The 17519-nt window shown below is 46.2% G+C and overlaps 1 protein-coding gene across 2 annotated transcripts in view; it reads left to right on the top strand.

The window, feature by feature from the left end:
• Nucleotides 1-8832: 8832 nt before the first annotated feature.
• The window catches only part of MIDEAS (mitotic deacetylase associated SANT domain protein), a 62567-nt gene continuing 53880 nt past the window's right edge, over nucleotides 8833-17519 (top strand). For both annotated transcript variants that reach the window (XM_063090404.1, XM_063090403.1), the window contains exon 1: nucleotides 8833-8916. The gene's annotated coding sequence lies outside the window, so the exon portion shown is untranslated. The remainder of the gene's footprint in view (nucleotides 8917-17519) is intronic.

Below are 17519 nucleotides of genomic sequence, written 5' to 3'. Positions count from 1 at the left end.
CATTTAAGTGGAATAGCCTTGGATAGTGATTCTAGAAGAGTGGTGTGGGGACCACAGATGTTCCAGATGATGTAGTGAGCTGCTCTAAATAGAAATAGAAATGCAGCTTAGAGCTGGCCATCCAAAGTGGTCCTTCCATCTCATTGCCTTCTGGGGGATTCTATTGGGAATTGGGAAGTAGAAGGAGATAAATTAGGGGGCCCATGGGGTGTTCTGTCCTGTCAAGCAATCCACAAACTACAGCTTTTATATACAGTTCCTTGGAGCTACTGTGAAGAATTTCAGTTCATAAAAATTCCCAAAGAGCTGTAGCTCCTTATGGACTCTATATACTGCCATAGACCTGGTTGCTTGCTGTAATCCCCAGATATTACCACACCCAGAATCGGAGGTCTTCCTTCTTTCCAAAAGAAGCCGTGGGCCCTAAAGTAATTGCATGAATGCCTAGCAACCTCTTGGCCAGTGAACTCAAATAATACCTCCCACGTTATGGCAGACTGATGTCCCAGGACCAACATCTATTACTGGCAAAGGATTGTGAAAAGACTTCCTCCCCAGTGTGCAGCAAGCTCTGATCTTTGAGCTGTGCCTGCCAATAAATATTCACCTGTCTCTGATAAGGAAAAGCAACCTATGCAGGGTGAAAGACTCCAGCATTGCTGGCCAACCTGGGTCTCAGGAAGGCTGTGCGATTGCCTTGATTCTTGGGTTTGTATTTTTCTATTCACTGTGAAGAGAAAGACTTATTGACAAACTTTGGGTGGTGGTACCGCCTTACTGGGCCACCTTTCTGGCCCCCTGTGGTCATTGAATATATAGAATTTCCACAGTAGCTTTTGCCCATTGACTCTGGTTTACGTTTGTTAATCATTTCTACACTTGGCTTTCACATTGTGGCCTGCAGCCTAACAAGTCTAGCAGAAGCAACAAGAAATGGTGCATGAATTAGAGTTCATCCCTAAACCAGGGAACTGCATACAGATAGTACTTTCAAGATACTGTCTCAGAGTTTGGGACCCAAGTCATCGAGTTTCTTGTGGCCTGTTGTTTGGGAAACCTCCTGGTGTCCCGGCATCTTGGGACTTTGCCTGGCCCACCCATCTTGGGACTTTGCCTGGCCCACCCAGCCTTCCTGCTCAAGTTGTAACATGAAAACTAGGGCTTCTAAAACACAGTGTAAACACTTCCCAGAGGGGCCGGCCCGTGGCTCACTCAGGAGAGTGTGGTGCTGATAAACACTTCCCAGAAAACATCACATTTAGAAAATGTCCCTGCATTAGTTTTCTATGGCTATTGTAACAAATTACTGCAAACTTGGTAGTTTAAAACAACACAGATTTTTTTTTTATCTTACAGTTTTACAGGTTGAAAGTTCCACATGGTTCGGCAAAACTGTGCTCCTTTCTGAGGCTGTAGGGGAGAATTTGTTTCCTTGCCTTTTCTGGCTTCCAGAAGACACCCACATTTCTTGGCTCATGACCCCTTTTCTCCATCTCAAAACCAGCAACGTTGTGTCTCTCTGACCATTCATTCTTCTACAATCAGGTCTTCCTCTGACTGATTGCTCTTCTGCCTCCCACTTCCACTTTTATGGACCCTTGTAATAACATTGGGCTCACTCTGATAAACCAGGATAATCGCTTTATTTTAAGGTCAGCAAATTAGCAAACTTAACTCCATCTACAACCTTAATTTCCCCTTTATCACATAACCTACCATAGTCGCATATTCATTAATACACAGACCTTTTGGGATGGACCATTACTCTGCCTTCCACAGTCCCCTCCTAAATCACCTCTGAGGTAAGTAAATGTAAAGACTTGCTCAATGTCTGTCTTCCCAGCTGCTCTGTGGAGGTGTCAAACCTTCTAATTTACATTACATCTTTAATGTACAGTCTATAGTCAATCCAGTCCTTCCCATGAGCCAATGTTTGGGGGAATTTTTAACCAAAAGTCCAAGTTGGGGGTCTTGTAGTCATGTGATATCCATGTCGAATCCTTTTGGTTGATGAAGGATTTACTTATTTAACTGATGCATATAGAGCATTACAAACTAATTTAATTATCATAACAAACTTATCAAGTATGTCCAATTGTTAAGGTCAGAGAAGCTAAGTAACTTGTCCAAAGTCACACAGATAGTATGTGGCAGAGGTGGAAGGTGAAGCCAGGCAGTCTGTGGGCAGTCCAGAATCCTTGTTTCTAACCACCAAACCAAGCTACCTAGACCTCTTGGTTTCTGCTTGCTCTTTAAGTCTCTGCTGCTATGGAAGGCAAAACTCGTGGTCCGTTCTTCAGCGGCGCCAACCTCCTTTCCCTAGCAATGGCTTCTTCCCCTTGTAACTTGGTGCTCATTTTTCCCTTTGTTCTCACTGATGCAGATCTCATCGATTCCCCCCTGAGCTTGCTGTAGGGTCACCTTGCCCCACCAGGGCAATCCCACAGCAAGCTGCTGGCTCTCAACATGATCTCCATGCCACATGGGAACTGTGGAGACTCGGGAGAGCTAAGCCTCAGAGCTTCTCTCTGCCTACCTGGGTTTGAGCAACAAATTCACTTTGACATGGCTGCCCCTGCTTTGGTCTAAAACAGTCTTGGATGTAGCTACCTCCCAGAATGCCTAGTGGGGAGCTGGGAAGAGCCCCCTCTGTGCTTAGAGTAACTCATTAGGTAATGTACTTTTTTGGCTTCCATCTAAGACCTGCAAAAGAGGAAAATACATGACATACTTCTGACTCTCCTCTTTCCCCTTCCTATCACCTGGCAGGCCAGAAAGGGGGTGAGTCTTTGTCTACCTTAGTGCCGTCTTCGCTGTTCTGGGTGGAAGGGGCCTCTGCTCTGTTAAGAGAGGACTCAAGGAGCTGGTCATTCAGTCTTGGCCTTTGGTTACTAAGGAGGGAGAATTTGGAAGGATTTGGAAAATCTCTTAATTCATGGCTAGTTCTCTCAACTATACAAGGGGACAATGCCCTGACGCCTGGCCCATCGCAGATTCTCAGTGTGTGGTAGCTATCACCCTCTAAACCCAGAACTTTCACACTTCTTTGCCTGAATGTAAGAAATATGTTTTACATCCCGACTCCATACAAATATACGTATATATTACACACAATGAAACAAATGCTACTCTAAACAGTACTTATTACTTAATGCAATACATCTGAGAATTTATAATATATTCCTTTTTCCCCCCTTTTTTTTAAAGAAAAACACTGGTGGTGACCCATAACCCTTTTCCCCAGACAGACTTACTGTTCCCCTGAGATCTCATAGTGCCCTGTGCAAATCTCCATTCTAATACTTCTCATGCTATGTTGTAACTTATGTGTCATTCTCTCCCACTATCATCTTTGCATCCCTGGCACACCCACTAGTAGACACATAGTGAGTGTTAATTGAAGGAGCAAATGAGAAATGCCTGTTTGTGTGCTCAAAAGAATGGAAAAGGATGGTGGTTTCTTTTATTGAAGCACACAATGTCTCATCTAATGTTGGAGAGCTCAGACCTTGTCAGTGAGCAATATGAGCTCAGGGAGGGATTCCTGCTTTAGCATATACCCCTCTTGCAGAGAGGACCTAATGCATAAACGATGAAGACTAGAGACTTTAACCATTTCTTTCTCCTTGAGTTTTTCCTGAACTGTCCTGTTTGCATCCCCGTGCTAGAATGCCTTTATGTCCTCCACAGTAATTTAATCATATAAAACTGTGTAGATTCAAAATTCAGGGCATCTGGCATTTTTGCAAAGCCGGACTCTAGGAACCATGCCCATTGCTGAACACACTGGATGTGGTTTAGGTAGCAGAGCAAATGACCTAACAAGGAATATATGTGCTAAGCCTAGTTCCTGTTAAATTAATGGATTCACGTTCTGGCATATCCACAACCTCACGAGTCATAGCAACTGGATGACGGCATGGCATCATAGCAGCTGCAGCCCCTGCACATGAGAAAAATCGGAGCCTAGTGTCTCTGGAGGGAAAACAGAAACGGCCTCTGCAATTGACAGCTTATACAGGATTGGCTGAGGGGAGGGGGCCGTAGAGATAGTCACAAGTAGATGCCTGCCTTGATCAGGGATAAAGGAGTATGACATCTCTCCTGCTTCTTTAAACTTTCTTTTATTTTTTATTTTTTTTTCCTTAATTTTATTTTGTCGATATACAATGTGGTTGATTATTGTGGCCCATTACCGAAACCCCCTTCCCTCCTCCCTCTCCCCACTCCCACCCAACAATGTCCTTTCTGTTTGCTTGTCATATCAACTTTAAGGAATTGTAGTTGTTATGTCTTCTTCTCCCCCCACCCCTGGTTTTATTTGTGTGCGTGTGTGAATTTATTTATTTATTTTTAGCTCCCACCAATAAGTGAGAACATGTGGTATTTCTCTTTCTGTGCCTAACTTGTTTCACTTAATATAATTCTCTCAAGGTCCATCCATGTTGTTGCAAATGGCAGTATTTCATTCGTTTTTATAGCTGAGTAGTATTCCATTGTGCAGATGTACCACATTTTCCATATCCACTCATCCAATGATGGACATTTGGGCTGGTTCCAACTCTTGGCTATTGTAAAGAGTGCTGCAATGAACATTGGGGAACAGGTATACCTTCGACTTGATGATTTCCATTCCTCTGGGTATATTCCCAGCAGTGGGATAGCTGGGTCATATGGCAGATCTATCTGCAATTGTTTGAGGAACCTCCATACCGTTTTCCATAGAGGCTGCACCATTTTGCAGTCCCACCAACAATGTATGAGAGTTCCTTTTTCTCTGCAACCTTGCCAGCATTTATCGTTCAGAGTCTTTTGGATTTTAGCCATCCTAACTGGGGTGAGATGGTATCTCAGTGTAGTTTTGATTTGCACTTCCCGGATGCTGAGTGATGTTGAGCATTTTTTCATAATTCTGTTGGCCATTTGTATATCTTCCTTAGAGAAATGCCTATTTAGCTCTTTTGCCCATTTTTTAATTGGGTTGCTTGTTTTTTTCTTGTAAAGTTGTTTGAGTTCCTTGTATATTCTGGATATTAATCCTTTGTCAGATGTATATTTTGCAAATATTTTCTCCCACTCTGTTGGTTGTCTTTTAACTCTGTTAATTGTTTCTTTTGCTGTGCAGAAGCTCTTTAGTTTGATATAATCCCATTTGTTTATTTTTCCTTTGGTTGCCCGTGCTTTTGGGGTCATATTCATGAAGTCTGTGTCCAGTCCTATTTCCTGAAGTGCCTCTCCTATGTTTTCTTTAAGAAGTTTTATTGTTTCAGGGTGTATATTTAATTCTTTAATCCATTTTGAGTTGACTTCAGTGTATGGTGAAAGGTATGGGTCTACCTTCATTCTCCTGCATATTGATATCCAGTTCTCTCAGCACCATTTGCTAAAGAGGCAGTCTCTTCCCCAGTGTATAGGCTTGGTGCCTTTGTCAAAGATCAGATGGTTGTAGGTGTGTGGGTTGATTTCTGGATTCTCTATTCTAGTCCATTGATCAGTGTGTCTGTTTTTATGCCAGTACCATACTTTTTTGGTTATTATAGCTTTGTAGTATAGTTTAAAGTCAGGTAGTGTTATGCCTACAGTTTTATTTTTTTTGCTCAGCGTTGCTTTGGCTATGCGTGGTCTTTTGTCATTCCATATAAATGTCTGGATAGTTCTTTCCGTTTCTGAGAAAAATGTCATTGGAATTTTGATGGGGATTGCATTAAATTTGTATATCACTTTGGATATTATGGACATTTTTAAACTTTCTTTTATATTTTAAAAGTAAATAATTTGCTCCAGCCAGAGAGAAAATGATGCTGAGTGAAAGACCCAATCACATGGACAGAATGTTCTTCCTAGCCCTGGAAGCAGGGTGGAGGTGATTCTTATCAGAGATAACTCATGATTTGCTTTTTAACTGCAGGACCACAAGCCTTTCTTTCTAGGTTTCAGACACCCTTCTCTTCCCCCGCCAAAATCACCTACCCCTTCTGGCTGCCAGAGTTGAAGGCCCTTCTTTCAAGCTCTCCTAAGTCAGAGGCCTGACCCCATGGCCACTGGTTGTGCCAAGGCCTCAGGGATTGGGGTAGATGCCTCAAGGAGGAGGAAGAGGATGCCCGGACAGATGTCAATTCTTGTGACACAAAGACATCTGCATGTACTGTCAGGTGGTGATACCCAATACCAGGGCTGCCTGCGAGAGCAACAGTCCACACCCTTTGACCTAGTTTACATTCACGGATGACCCTTGCTCTGCAGAAGGAGTGAGGTCCTTGCCTTCTGTTCTTAGGATTCATGTGTTACCCTTACATCTGGTTTAGGCCACTGCTTTTTTCTCCATGTTCTATTTTCCAGAGGAGAGATTGGGAAGGCCATGTGGGGTTGTCATTGGGCCCCCATTGACTTCTCTGTTGGCATCTGTATTCGTTACCTATGGCTGTGTAACAAATTAACCTTAAAACACAGCAGCTTAAGACAACAAACATTTATTATCTTACAGTTTCTGTGGGTCAGCTTAGCCGGGCCTCTGCCTTAAGGTTGTAGTCAAGCTGTTGGCTAGGGATGGTCTCATCTGAAGACTTGATTAATGTGGGGGAGGGAGAATTATCCCTTTCCAAGCTCACTCAAGTGGTTGTTGGCCAACCTCTATACCTTTCTACAGGGCTGCCTCAGGACATGGAAGTTGGCTTCCCCCACAGTGAGCGATCTGAGAGAGAACAAAAAACAAAGAGAGCACCCAAAATGGAAACCATAGTTTTTTTTATAACTTAATCCCAGAAGTGACATCATATCACTACTGCCATATTCTATGTGTTGGAATTGAGTCAATGGGTCCAGCCTACACTTAAGAACAGGGGATTACACAAGGGCGTGAATACCAGCAGGCAGAGATCATTGGCAGGGGACTTTGATCTCTTAAGTCATTAAACCAATTAGATCATTGGCAGGGGCTTTTGATTGTCTCAGAGGCTGTGTACCGCACCCTCCACAAAGTGCCCTGCTTCTCCAGCAAATGCCACCCTATACAGAGAAAAAGCAACGTGTGTGCACGTGCAAATGTTAAGTGTTGGGCCTTCACACATGTACATCATCAGCTAACTAATTACTCATGTGCATGCAGAAATACTGAATATTCATGAAATTGCCACTGAAAATTTGGAATCATGATACTGAACAAAGAAATGTTCTGCTCTTGTTTTAGCAAATATGGAGTATCACATGATTGTCTTTAGAAGCCAGGCTGACATATTCTCTCCACTCATTGGTTGTGGTAAGCAGAATGCACTGAGGAACTACTGCTATCTATTCCAAAATTGAAATGGGCAACCCCTCCACCATCCCCCCACAACAGAGTTATGTGATGAAAACTTCAGAGAATTATTATTATTGAGTCTAATAATGCACTTATTTCTCAAAGTAATATTATTTTTCTTACATTGTACATTTTGTATTTATAATGTGCCATTAATGTCTCAGTAGAAATCAGAACTAGCAGCGCATAAGAGCTTCAACGTGGAAGATTTCATTTTGCTGGGAGAGCTTCCATCTTCATATTCCCAATCTTTGGGTGAGCCTGTGGCTTTCCATGAGGTATTAATGCAGACCTGGAGATCATTTCCCAGAATGTCATTTTCCACCAGTCTTACATCCACCTTTCTGGACAAAGCCTTCACTCAAGTCTATGGTTTCCTGTGCTTTACTAAAAAGATGAAGCACTGGAAGGGGGAGGTTTTATCCGGCCAACGTGCTAGCAGAAGCAGTATTTGGGGAAAAAGGGAAAATTGTTGAGCCCTAACTGATGCTTTTGAACCACCTTTTAAAAGGTCCCTGTTTTCTGCGGTAAGCTACAATGAAGCTAATGTTTCTGTTATGAAAGCCCTCTGCTGCAGTTTCCAATGTCTGCTTTTTTTCTAAACCACAGCAAAGGTTAACCCATTTTCTCTCCAACTTTACGGGATCAGGAATCCTTCCTTCAAGACTGCTGTTTACTTTGTTGCTAATTTTCAGAAACCCAAAAGGATTTTTGTTGTAGTTTTTAATAAGGTGAGCAAATTTATTTTGGGCAACGATAAATTTCAGAATTCCTATTGCCTGAAGCTCCTTTTCTCAGGACTCCACCCTCCCTTCTAAGTCACTTTTGGCTGGTGATGAAACATGGAATACATCAGGCCCCAAAGAGATCTGTGAGTTGAGCGTAAAGAGGTGGAAATCGCGGGGGAGGATTAGAACAGAAACCCTTTTGCAGCCCCCTGCAGTGTGATACACGGTAAACGTCCTGCGCACTTAACACCGGTGGAAATGGCGAAGGACAGTGGTGCAGATCTTTTGAGAGAATGTGGGGACCGGAGACCCGTGTTTTAAGGCCCAGTTTAGGCATGATTTAGGAAAACATAGAGCATACTGATTTCTGATATGACCTTTCTAGTCCCAACACCAAACTAAAAAAACTTTTCCTTCCCCTTCCCCCTCCCTTCTGTTGTGCGTCTGTGTGTTTCTCCCGGAACCCCAGCTCTCCCGGGTCCCTTGCACTGCCTCCAGCTCCCGCCGTGAACCCTAACGCCACCTTGCAGAGCAGCCTGGAAGCAGGCACACCTCTTCGGTGCGGAGCCGACGCGGCCGGAGCGAGCCTTGCCCAGGGGGTGCAGCTCGGCGTCCGGCCGCGCAGGACCCAGCAGCCGAGGGCGCTCAGCGTCGGAAGACAGCGCCGGGCTCCGGGTGCGCGGAGCCGGGGGCGCGGGCGGGGCGGGCGGCTGCAGGGCCCGGCGCGCCGCCGCGCGAGTTGCTGGGTCACAGCCCGGGCCGCGCCGCCCGCTCGGCGAGGAAGTGACGACTGCGCCGTCCCGAGAGCAACAAAGTTTGAGTCTGCGGGTCGCGCTCGCCTGCCAGCCGCGCCCCGCACCCCTCCGAGCCTCCCCGGGACCCAGCGCGCAGGTGAGGTGCAGGCTCGGCGTCCCCTCCCGCCGCCCGGGCGCCGACGTGGGGCTCGGAAACGGTCCGGGCTCGGGTTTGGCCGCGCCGACTGGGTTGTGTTGGGCCGGGTGCCGGGGCGCTTGGGGCGCTGCAGGGAGGGAGCTCGGCGGCGGGGGGCGAGGGCGCTGGACTGTCCCCTGCGGTCGCCGAAATGCCGCGGGACTTAAAGCAGCCAGGGCAGCAGCCGGTCCCGTTCCGGGCGCCGTTTGCAAGAGGAGGGGTGCGGGCAAGGGGCTTCCCGGGGCCCCCCATCTCGGGCGAGCCCTCCGCCCCGCGCCCCCACCTTGCAGGCTGGACGCCGTCGCCTCCAGTTCCTGCCCGGTGTTTCCCTGGGAAACGTTCTCTTCCTCTTCGCAGCCCTCGGCGAGGTCGCAGGAAGGAAGTTAAAAGAACTTTCCCCCCACTTTTATTTGCTCGGCCCTCCAGTGACGAAGAGCAGAGCAACTCGGAAGTTTGGGAAAACAACCCTACGCGTTTCTAGAAAACAAAACTCCGAATTGCCCCCAAACCCCCTTTAAACCAACCACCCCTGACTTTCCCACCTTTATTCCTTCCCCACCATGTCCTGAACCTGACTGTAATCGCTTAGGCCTAAAACTTTGCAATTTGGCCGTAAAAACTGTCAGCACACCCACGTACATATGTGAGTGTTTTCTATAGAAAACTCAGAAAGCCGCTTCCCAGGGACTTTATGGCATCTCGTTCTTTTCTGTTTTTTAAAACTGCTAGGACTGCAGGGAATGTGCTTGGGAACTTTGATGGTGCTTCCCGCCGCCTTCGGTAGCCTCGTGGCGCAGGATTTTTTTTTTTTTTTAAAGAACAGCTGAGAAGTTTATGACATCCCTGCAGGATAACTCGGGACTGGCGGGCCAGGCGGGCGGCGCCCAGGCTCCCTGGCTTGAGACTTCAACTGTAGCAGCAGCGGCCCGGCGGCGGTGGCTGGGACACGTTGGTGTGTGCAGGAATGCGCGTCCCAGTCGTGGAGACTCCGAGATGGGATGTCCAGAGGTTGAATGGTGCAGTTCCTAGCAGCAGCTTCCTGCCGGCCTGTAATTACAGCGTGATTGCAGAGTCAGGCATTGTTGGCGTGGATGTTTATACATAGGCTATTGTGCAAGACCTCGGTGGTGGAGAACAAAACGCAGATTTGCATTGCAAATACTCAGGACAGATCTGGGCCTGAGCTGCTGTCTCCCAAGTGTTTTTTGACCTTTAACCTTAGTTAGGTGATTTATTTCCTTGCCTCTCCCTTAACCTTTGACAAATTGCCAAACCCCTGAGAGGTATGGAGTGGACTCAGGAGGGCAGGATCTCTGCACTCCTACCTTAGGCGGCTTGATATCTATCCCAGGAACTGTACCCTTATTTGTGTCCGAGAAAATGTGGGATGACGTCAGCAGGAAAAGGAGATGGGAGCTGGCTATCAACCTCCCTAAATGGGAAAGCTGTTTGAATTAGCAAAATTGCACGGGTGTCTGGATCGGGGCTGGGTTGTAAAGAGGACTGGTCAGTCCATGTGTGACTTGAGCTGGCGAACTAGACTGCGCCTTGAAGTGTCAGCTGCAGGAACTCAGTAGGTGGGTCCTGATTCCTTTATTGTGGAGATGTGCTCAGTGGCCAAAAGTGCTGGGACTTTGAGACTGTGTCTGCAACGGTGTCTGGGGTGGGGGGAAGTCAGAGGAGTAACTTATGCATATTTTCTCCAGAGGATCCCCCAAGCTAACTTCCTGACCGAGGCCCTTCAGCACAGGCCAGGATGGGGGGTCCTCAGAGCTACTGAGATGCTGCCCTGCAGGAAGGGAGCCAAGCCTGCAAGTATAGAAAGAAGGCCAACGGTTTCTCCTTAGGGCTCTCTGAGGTGGCTAATTGTAGTAGAGGGATTGATTTGAAACACAGTCAAAAAGCACGTACTGGATTTGTGCAGGCCCGTTCTTCTTTCATCCCAAATCTCAGCCCCCTCGCTCCCTATCCTAGGCAGAAAACCCACAGGGCAGCACTCAGCCTTGCTAGGTTGCTGTGTGACTCAGTGGCACCACCCCCCTGCAGTGCACGGACAGCCTCTCTCTGCTCAGAGTGGCAGGCATCGATGACCCTGGCATACTGGAGCTCTTCCATGCCTGGCCTTCTTTCTAGCCAAGTAACTGAGCTACACCTGGAAGCTGTTTTCTGGTCTTGTGCCAGCTGTGTGTCCTGGACACAGTGACCATTTTTCAGACCAGAACAATCCCTGGCAGGTACCTCTATGCTTCCAGAGACTCGAGGACAAATATGTAAAGGTACACAGTTCTTGAAAGTCTGGGATGTGTGGTCACAGTTGCTGCAGGGGTATGAGGCTTACAACAAAAGCACCACTAGGGTAGAAGTCATCACAGGTTGCACAACCCTCTGTTCTAGGGACATTTGGGTTTTTACTGAACCTGACTGTCAAGGTCCTGGTTAGCTAAATCACCTGACCAGGACTGCTTCAGTGAGAGCCTACTGGTGCGAGAGACAGGAGAGGGAAATATTCCTTTCTGACCTCAAAGGAAAGAAAGCTTTGAGTTTGTAATCCTTTGTTTATGTAGAACCTACAGAGACTAAAAGTGCCCTCAGGAGTGTGACTAGGAGAGTGGAGGGGAGGGACCCCTTGCAAAGGCAGAGAGAGAAGGCACCCAGGCTCCCTGAGTTGCAGAGCCACCTGGAGCAGTCCCCCGCCCTCATCTTCAGTTCACCCAGGCTGAGTTTTGCGCATAACTCAGGCCCGTCCACTGGAGTGCTTAGCTTTGCCTCTGCATTCACAGAGCTTGCCCTGCAGTTGTAGACAGTCCAGTTTAAGACCGGAAACTTAATCCCGACTTCCTCTCCCACCTTACGGAAATGCTGATTTACGGCTTGAAGTTGCTGCCCAGTTCACCGCCCCTGGGCGGCCCTGCCTGCTGCCTTGCTGTGCACAATCAGGAACAATGGTGAAAGAGCTCTGATTCAAAACTTGACAGAGATTTTTAAATAATTTTATTGTTCAAAAAGGAAGAAATATGAGGTCATTGGGGAGCTCAACGACTCTGACAAAATCCTCAGGGTGTCGCTGAGAGAGGCAGATGAAGTCCCCTGGAAAAGGGTGGTCTTGGAATGGAGGCCTTTTATGCTATCCAGGCCTGATATTTATATTTCTCTATCTGCCTCCTCCTGGCTGCCTCACTCCCTACACCACAACCCAGTGTTTTGACATCACAGCTCACCTCCAAAAAAGGAGACAGAACACCCCCAGCTAAAGAGCATTCCAGACTCTCCAGAAAGCGCTGCAATTTTCCAGATGCTGTGGCTGGCAGTTCTGTCCTGCAGATTTGCTTCCTTCCTTAAAATGTGTCCCCTTCATTTCTTGTCCTCACTGAAGCATCTCTTTGTGAGACCCTTAAACCTTCTTTTTCCTTGTCTACATGACGCAGGGCAAATGCTTTACGACTTTCTGTCTCAAGTGCTGCTTGAAATACACACAGTGCTTTGAATAAGCTTTGGATAAAGGGCTGCTCTGTAATCTCACTTAAAATGCCTGTTTGCAAGAGTCACCCTCCTGCTCAGCAACCTTAAATGGCTCCCCACTGTTTGCATGATAAGGATCAAACTTCTAGGCTAGCAGTCAGGGCCTTCTACACAGGGGTCTGGCCTCCACTGCTCTCCTGCCCTAACCCTCTGCTCTGACCCAATGACCCACTCTATGCTTTTGTTCAAACCACAAGTGACAAGCATTCCTACCTCCCATCTTTCCCTGGAGGTGGAGGCCTGGAATGCCTCCCCCTTCCTCTCTTCCACTTAGCTCAGTCCTGCTTCCCTTCCAGCCCTGTTCATGTTTCCCTCCTCAAGAATTTCTCCTGTCCCACCCTGTAGGCCTACCCCTGGGACTCTGGTAATATCCACTCGGGCCCCATGCTGAGGAAAACCTTGAGTCCCGGTCTAAGGATTTTCAATTTCTTGGTTGGGCTGTGGCTTCAATCCTACCCTTTGTGCAGCGCCTTAAATATGCCTTTGGGTGGATAAATATTATCACTTTCCAACTAAACTGGAAGCCCCTGTTTTATATATCTCTGTATCGCAGGCCTGGTGCTCCACTCAAAGCAAGTCCCAGGAAATGTTTGATGATGATGATGATACAGTTGGTAGTAGCCATCTAATTCTGTCTGCTCACGCATAGGCACACACACCCAAGCCAAGCACCGAGGACCATGGTTCCCAGTCTTAATTATGAACATTTCCCTGGTCTTAATTATGAACATTTCCCTGCCTTCTCCTGCCTGTTGGCCTCTCTCTGGCTCCTCCTGGCTTTGCACCTCATTGTTTAGCCCCATTTCCAGCACCTCTGTTCCCTGGGTGTCAGACTGTGTCTGTCCAGCTTCAGCACTGGCTCCTCTGTGTCCTGATATGGGCCTGGTCGACCTGTCCAGGATGCCCTACGCCTTAGCACTGGATCTGAGGGAAGAAGATTTATTACCTGGTTTGGCCTGGCCTTCTGATGGAGCCAGGCTGGTAGAAGGAGGTAGGACCCACTCTCAGGCAAGACTTGTGAGGAGGGCAAAGAGATGCTTCTTGGTTAGCTGCAGGCTTGCTTTGCCCAAACAGGTGTTGAACCTGTAAAATTAGGCTACACTATAAAACTGCGTCTTGGGGAAATCCTGGCTAGACCCATTGGGCTTGGTGAGAAGGATTTTGTTGCCTCCACCCAGTTCTTACGGTTAATCATAACCTTGCCTTACAAGCTAGATTCTTTCTTTTTAAATTGAGATATAATTCACATACCATAAAATATACTCTATAAGCTAGATTCTTTAAAATTTTGCTTTATTTGAAAATTGAATCTGGTAGGTTTTTCCCCCCAGTTTTCTATTTTTTATTTGTAAATGCAATATATACACATAATTCAAAATTCAAAAGATATGTTATACAGTGTAAAGTAAGTCTAAAAAATAATTTTGATAAAAGGGATTACTATATATGTATGTATGTATTTATATGTATATAAATGCAATATAATTAGAAAGATAAATATCTATTATAACCATGAGGGAAGGAAGACCTTCTTAAGAAGGATATAAAGCCCAGAGCCATACGAAAATACTGATAAATTTGGTTACATAAAACTTTGAGAAAATGAATTTCCCATCCTCTAATGTCCTCCATTTCTTTTTGTTTTTTATTTTTTTTATTAATATATGTATTTTTTTACATTCTATGATGTTGCAGAGCAGTTGGGAGGGAGGGGAGAGGGGAAAGGGGAAGGAAATGGTGTGGAAGAAGGAGGGAGGAAGAGGGGTGGGGTTGAGGCCTGTGGCACCCCCTCATTCCCACAGGAGAGACTGGGGGCTTCCAGTGGTGGCTTAGTCATTGCTCGGGCGGCCCTTCTTGCTGCAGCTGAGCTGGCTACGCGTGGGGGTGGGGGCGGGGGGCACGGCTGAGGCCCTCTGGCCTAATGTCCTCCATTTCTTCAATCTCCCACTGTCCCTCTCTTAGGCAACTGCAATTTGTCATTTTTCAGCTACCCTTCCAGATGTAGTCTCAGCAGATAGAAGAAAATATGAATATATAAACCAATACTGGTGTACTATACACAGTATTCTACATCCTGTGTTTTACACCTGTATCTTGGAGATTGTTCTAGGTCAATACATGTAAACCTTTCTAATTTTTTTTTCCAATGGCTAAATTGTATTCCACCACATGAAAATGCCATAATTTATTTAACTAGTCTCCTTTTGAAGAGGATTTGGGTTTTTTCCAGTCTTTTGCTACTACACATAATGTTGCATGCAGTTAATATGTTGAATTCACTTTTAATTGAAAGTTCTTAATGAACATATTCGGGTGAAATGGGATTTACATAGAAAACTATTTCTGAAAAGTTATGTATAAACTGAATTTAATAAATCAGTATTTTCTAGAATCCACTATTTTAGAAAATAATCAACTTTTCGAACTGGTTAAGATCTTAGGGATTATTATCATCCAGCCACAGTTTTATAGTAACTGCAGTAACAGCTCTCCAGGAATCCTGTGGTTAAGGATTTAAAGCTAAGAAGGAAACCTGTGCTCTCTCATTTTAACTAAGTCCCAGAGAGGATAAGTTACTTCTCTAAGGTCACACGGCTGTTAAATGAAATAGTTAGGGCACAAACACCACATTCCATTTCCATTCTCCATCCTGCATTGATAATCTTAGTCATTATAATCGTCAGTTTCAGCATGTCTATTTATAAACCAAGAATTCCATCTCTTCAGTTTCTTTAAGGCAGTATGCAAAGATTAAAAAGAAGAAACATAAAAAACAAACAAAAAAAAAACTTGGGTGGAGGGGAGGCCTTTAAGAAAAGAGTGGGATGCGTTTTTAATAGACTCCTTACTATTATATTATCTTATTGCAGTCTTAATTGATCTTAATTGCTATAAACCTGTTGAGTCTCCAAAGCCTTCTAACCAGACTCAGTTGGCCAATCAGATGACTTAGTGTTTTCCAAGTGCAGAACATGGATTGAGCCACAACAGGAAGACAGAGGAATCCTAGAGGCAGAAGGCCCAGGAACAAAGATGTGGCACCCCTTGAACAGCCAGTTAATGTGGGGCCAACTCTCCTTAGCAGGCCTTTATGGGACAGCCACGGTCCTACCAACGCTGTGTGGCACAATGAGGGGTGCAAAGCGGGGTCGCACATGCTTCTCCCTCCCAGGATGCTTGCAGCCCAGCTTCTGAGATAGGTCGTGCCCAGAGGGAATAACTGACTGAGGGTGGATCTGTCACTAGGAGAACGGAATTTGGTGGAGTTGCATTTTCTGGGGGTCAGGTTCTAAAGTCAGCCCGTAAGGTGAAAAATAAGAATATAATCAAAATCAACCTTGAAAGTCCTTTAGGAGGGCACAGGTAGGCAACAGACCTACTGGTTCTTGATACTTAAGTTCATCTTAGTCTGTTCCTCTAGTTCTGGAGGAAGCTGCGCTTTCTGAGATTGAGCACCAGGTGAAGCAGTTGGCTTATATTTGAGGACTGTGTCGTATGAAACGTGTGTTTCAGTACTGCAGTCTCACTTAGCACATTGAGGTGTTTATACCATGATATCCCTGAGGCAGCAGGCTGGAGCCTCGAGGCTTTTGGCCTATGCCCACCCCTGAATAGAATGGCAGATTTAAGTGGTTATTTCTCCTTGTTCTGTTCTGTCCTGGTTTTTTTCCTTTCCTCCCTTCCTTTCCCCCTCCCTTCCTTCCTCCCCTCCCCTCCAGCTTGCCTAGCTGAATTTGCACAAGTTAAATGAACATACTAGGAGATTCCATTGTCACGTGCCTCATGAGAAAATGGTTGGGGCTGTAAGTTAGGAAATAATCGAATGAGGTTAAGCAAGAAAGGCTCTTAGAAGTGAGCAGTGTGTAATGGAGTAGAGAGGCTGTACTGACCTCCCCAGATGGCTGGAAGTTAGGATCTCGACTTCCCTGGATACGGAGAAAAAGAAAAGTGGCTGCGGTCGTAGTAGTCATAGCCTTGCCCATCATAGTTGACAAGGTGCTTTCCCTCACATTCACTCCTTCACTCACTCATGCCATGTGCATTTATTGAGCCCCTACAGAGTGCTTGGCTCTGTGCTGGATACTGGGAATCCAGAGATAGAGAAGGTTTAGGCTGCCCCTTCAAGGCACTCATGGTCTGTGAGGGAGACTAGATCAGCTGTTCACCAGTGGGGAAGTCAAGAAAGAGCACTGAAAAGACTTATTGATTTAGGAATTGGAAGTTATTGGGACTTTGCCAAAGGGGCTTCTTGATTAATATAACCTCTCTGTGAAATAGGTGGTACAAGTATCACCTGCCCTGGGTTGAAGTGGCAGGTGCAAATCCTAGAACCCAGGTTTCCTGACTCCAAGTCCACCTTTCTCTAAGCTGGTGGGGAAATATGGAAGAGCCCAAAGGAACAGTAATGCCTTTAATTTCTGATATGAATTCCCCAAATGAGCATCTGGTCAGATCCAGGGCTAGGGCAGATTGTTATTAGTCAGCATTTATGGCATTTGCTCGTATTTGTTGTTATTGGGTGGCTACGATCCTCTTGAATGGTGTGGGTATTTTAATCAGACTCTTTTCACAGAGCAAAAGATGGAGGCTTGAGCACAGTGTTGTCTTGTGGGGAGAGAGGGGCCCGTGTGCAGGCAGAAGGAGTTTCTGGGGTGGTCAGGTCTTAGGTCTGTAAACAGCAGAAGGTGATTCTGGCTAAATAAAGGAGAAAAAGATTTTATTGGAAGGATATTTAGTGGCTCACTGAGTGTCCTGGAAGGCCAGAGAATGAGGCTCAGAAATCAGTCTGAGAAATTGTGGGAAGTTGGGTCACCATCACCAAAGCCAAAGTGACGATGACACTGGCCTGGCATTACTGCTGCCAGCAGACCTAGATGCTGCCACCCCCTCCAGAACGAGTTCTGAACTCTCCCTTTTTTCTTGTGCCACTTAATACAGAGGCAAAGCCCAGGCTGAGCATCTGGTTGGCCCAGCTTAGGTCACATGGCAATGTTTTTGCTGCTGGGGGTCCTGAAGAGCAAGGGTCTGGAGGCTGCAGCTTCCCC

The sequence above is a fragment of the Cynocephalus volans genome, chromosome 3, assembly GCF_027409185.1.
Source record: "Cynocephalus volans isolate mCynVol1 chromosome 3, mCynVol1.pri, whole genome shotgun sequence".
NCBI lineage: Eukaryota > Metazoa > Chordata > Mammalia > Dermoptera > Cynocephalidae > Cynocephalus > Cynocephalus volans.
Note: the sequence above shows the minus strand (reverse complement) of the source record. Positions and strands in the feature narration are given on the sequence as shown.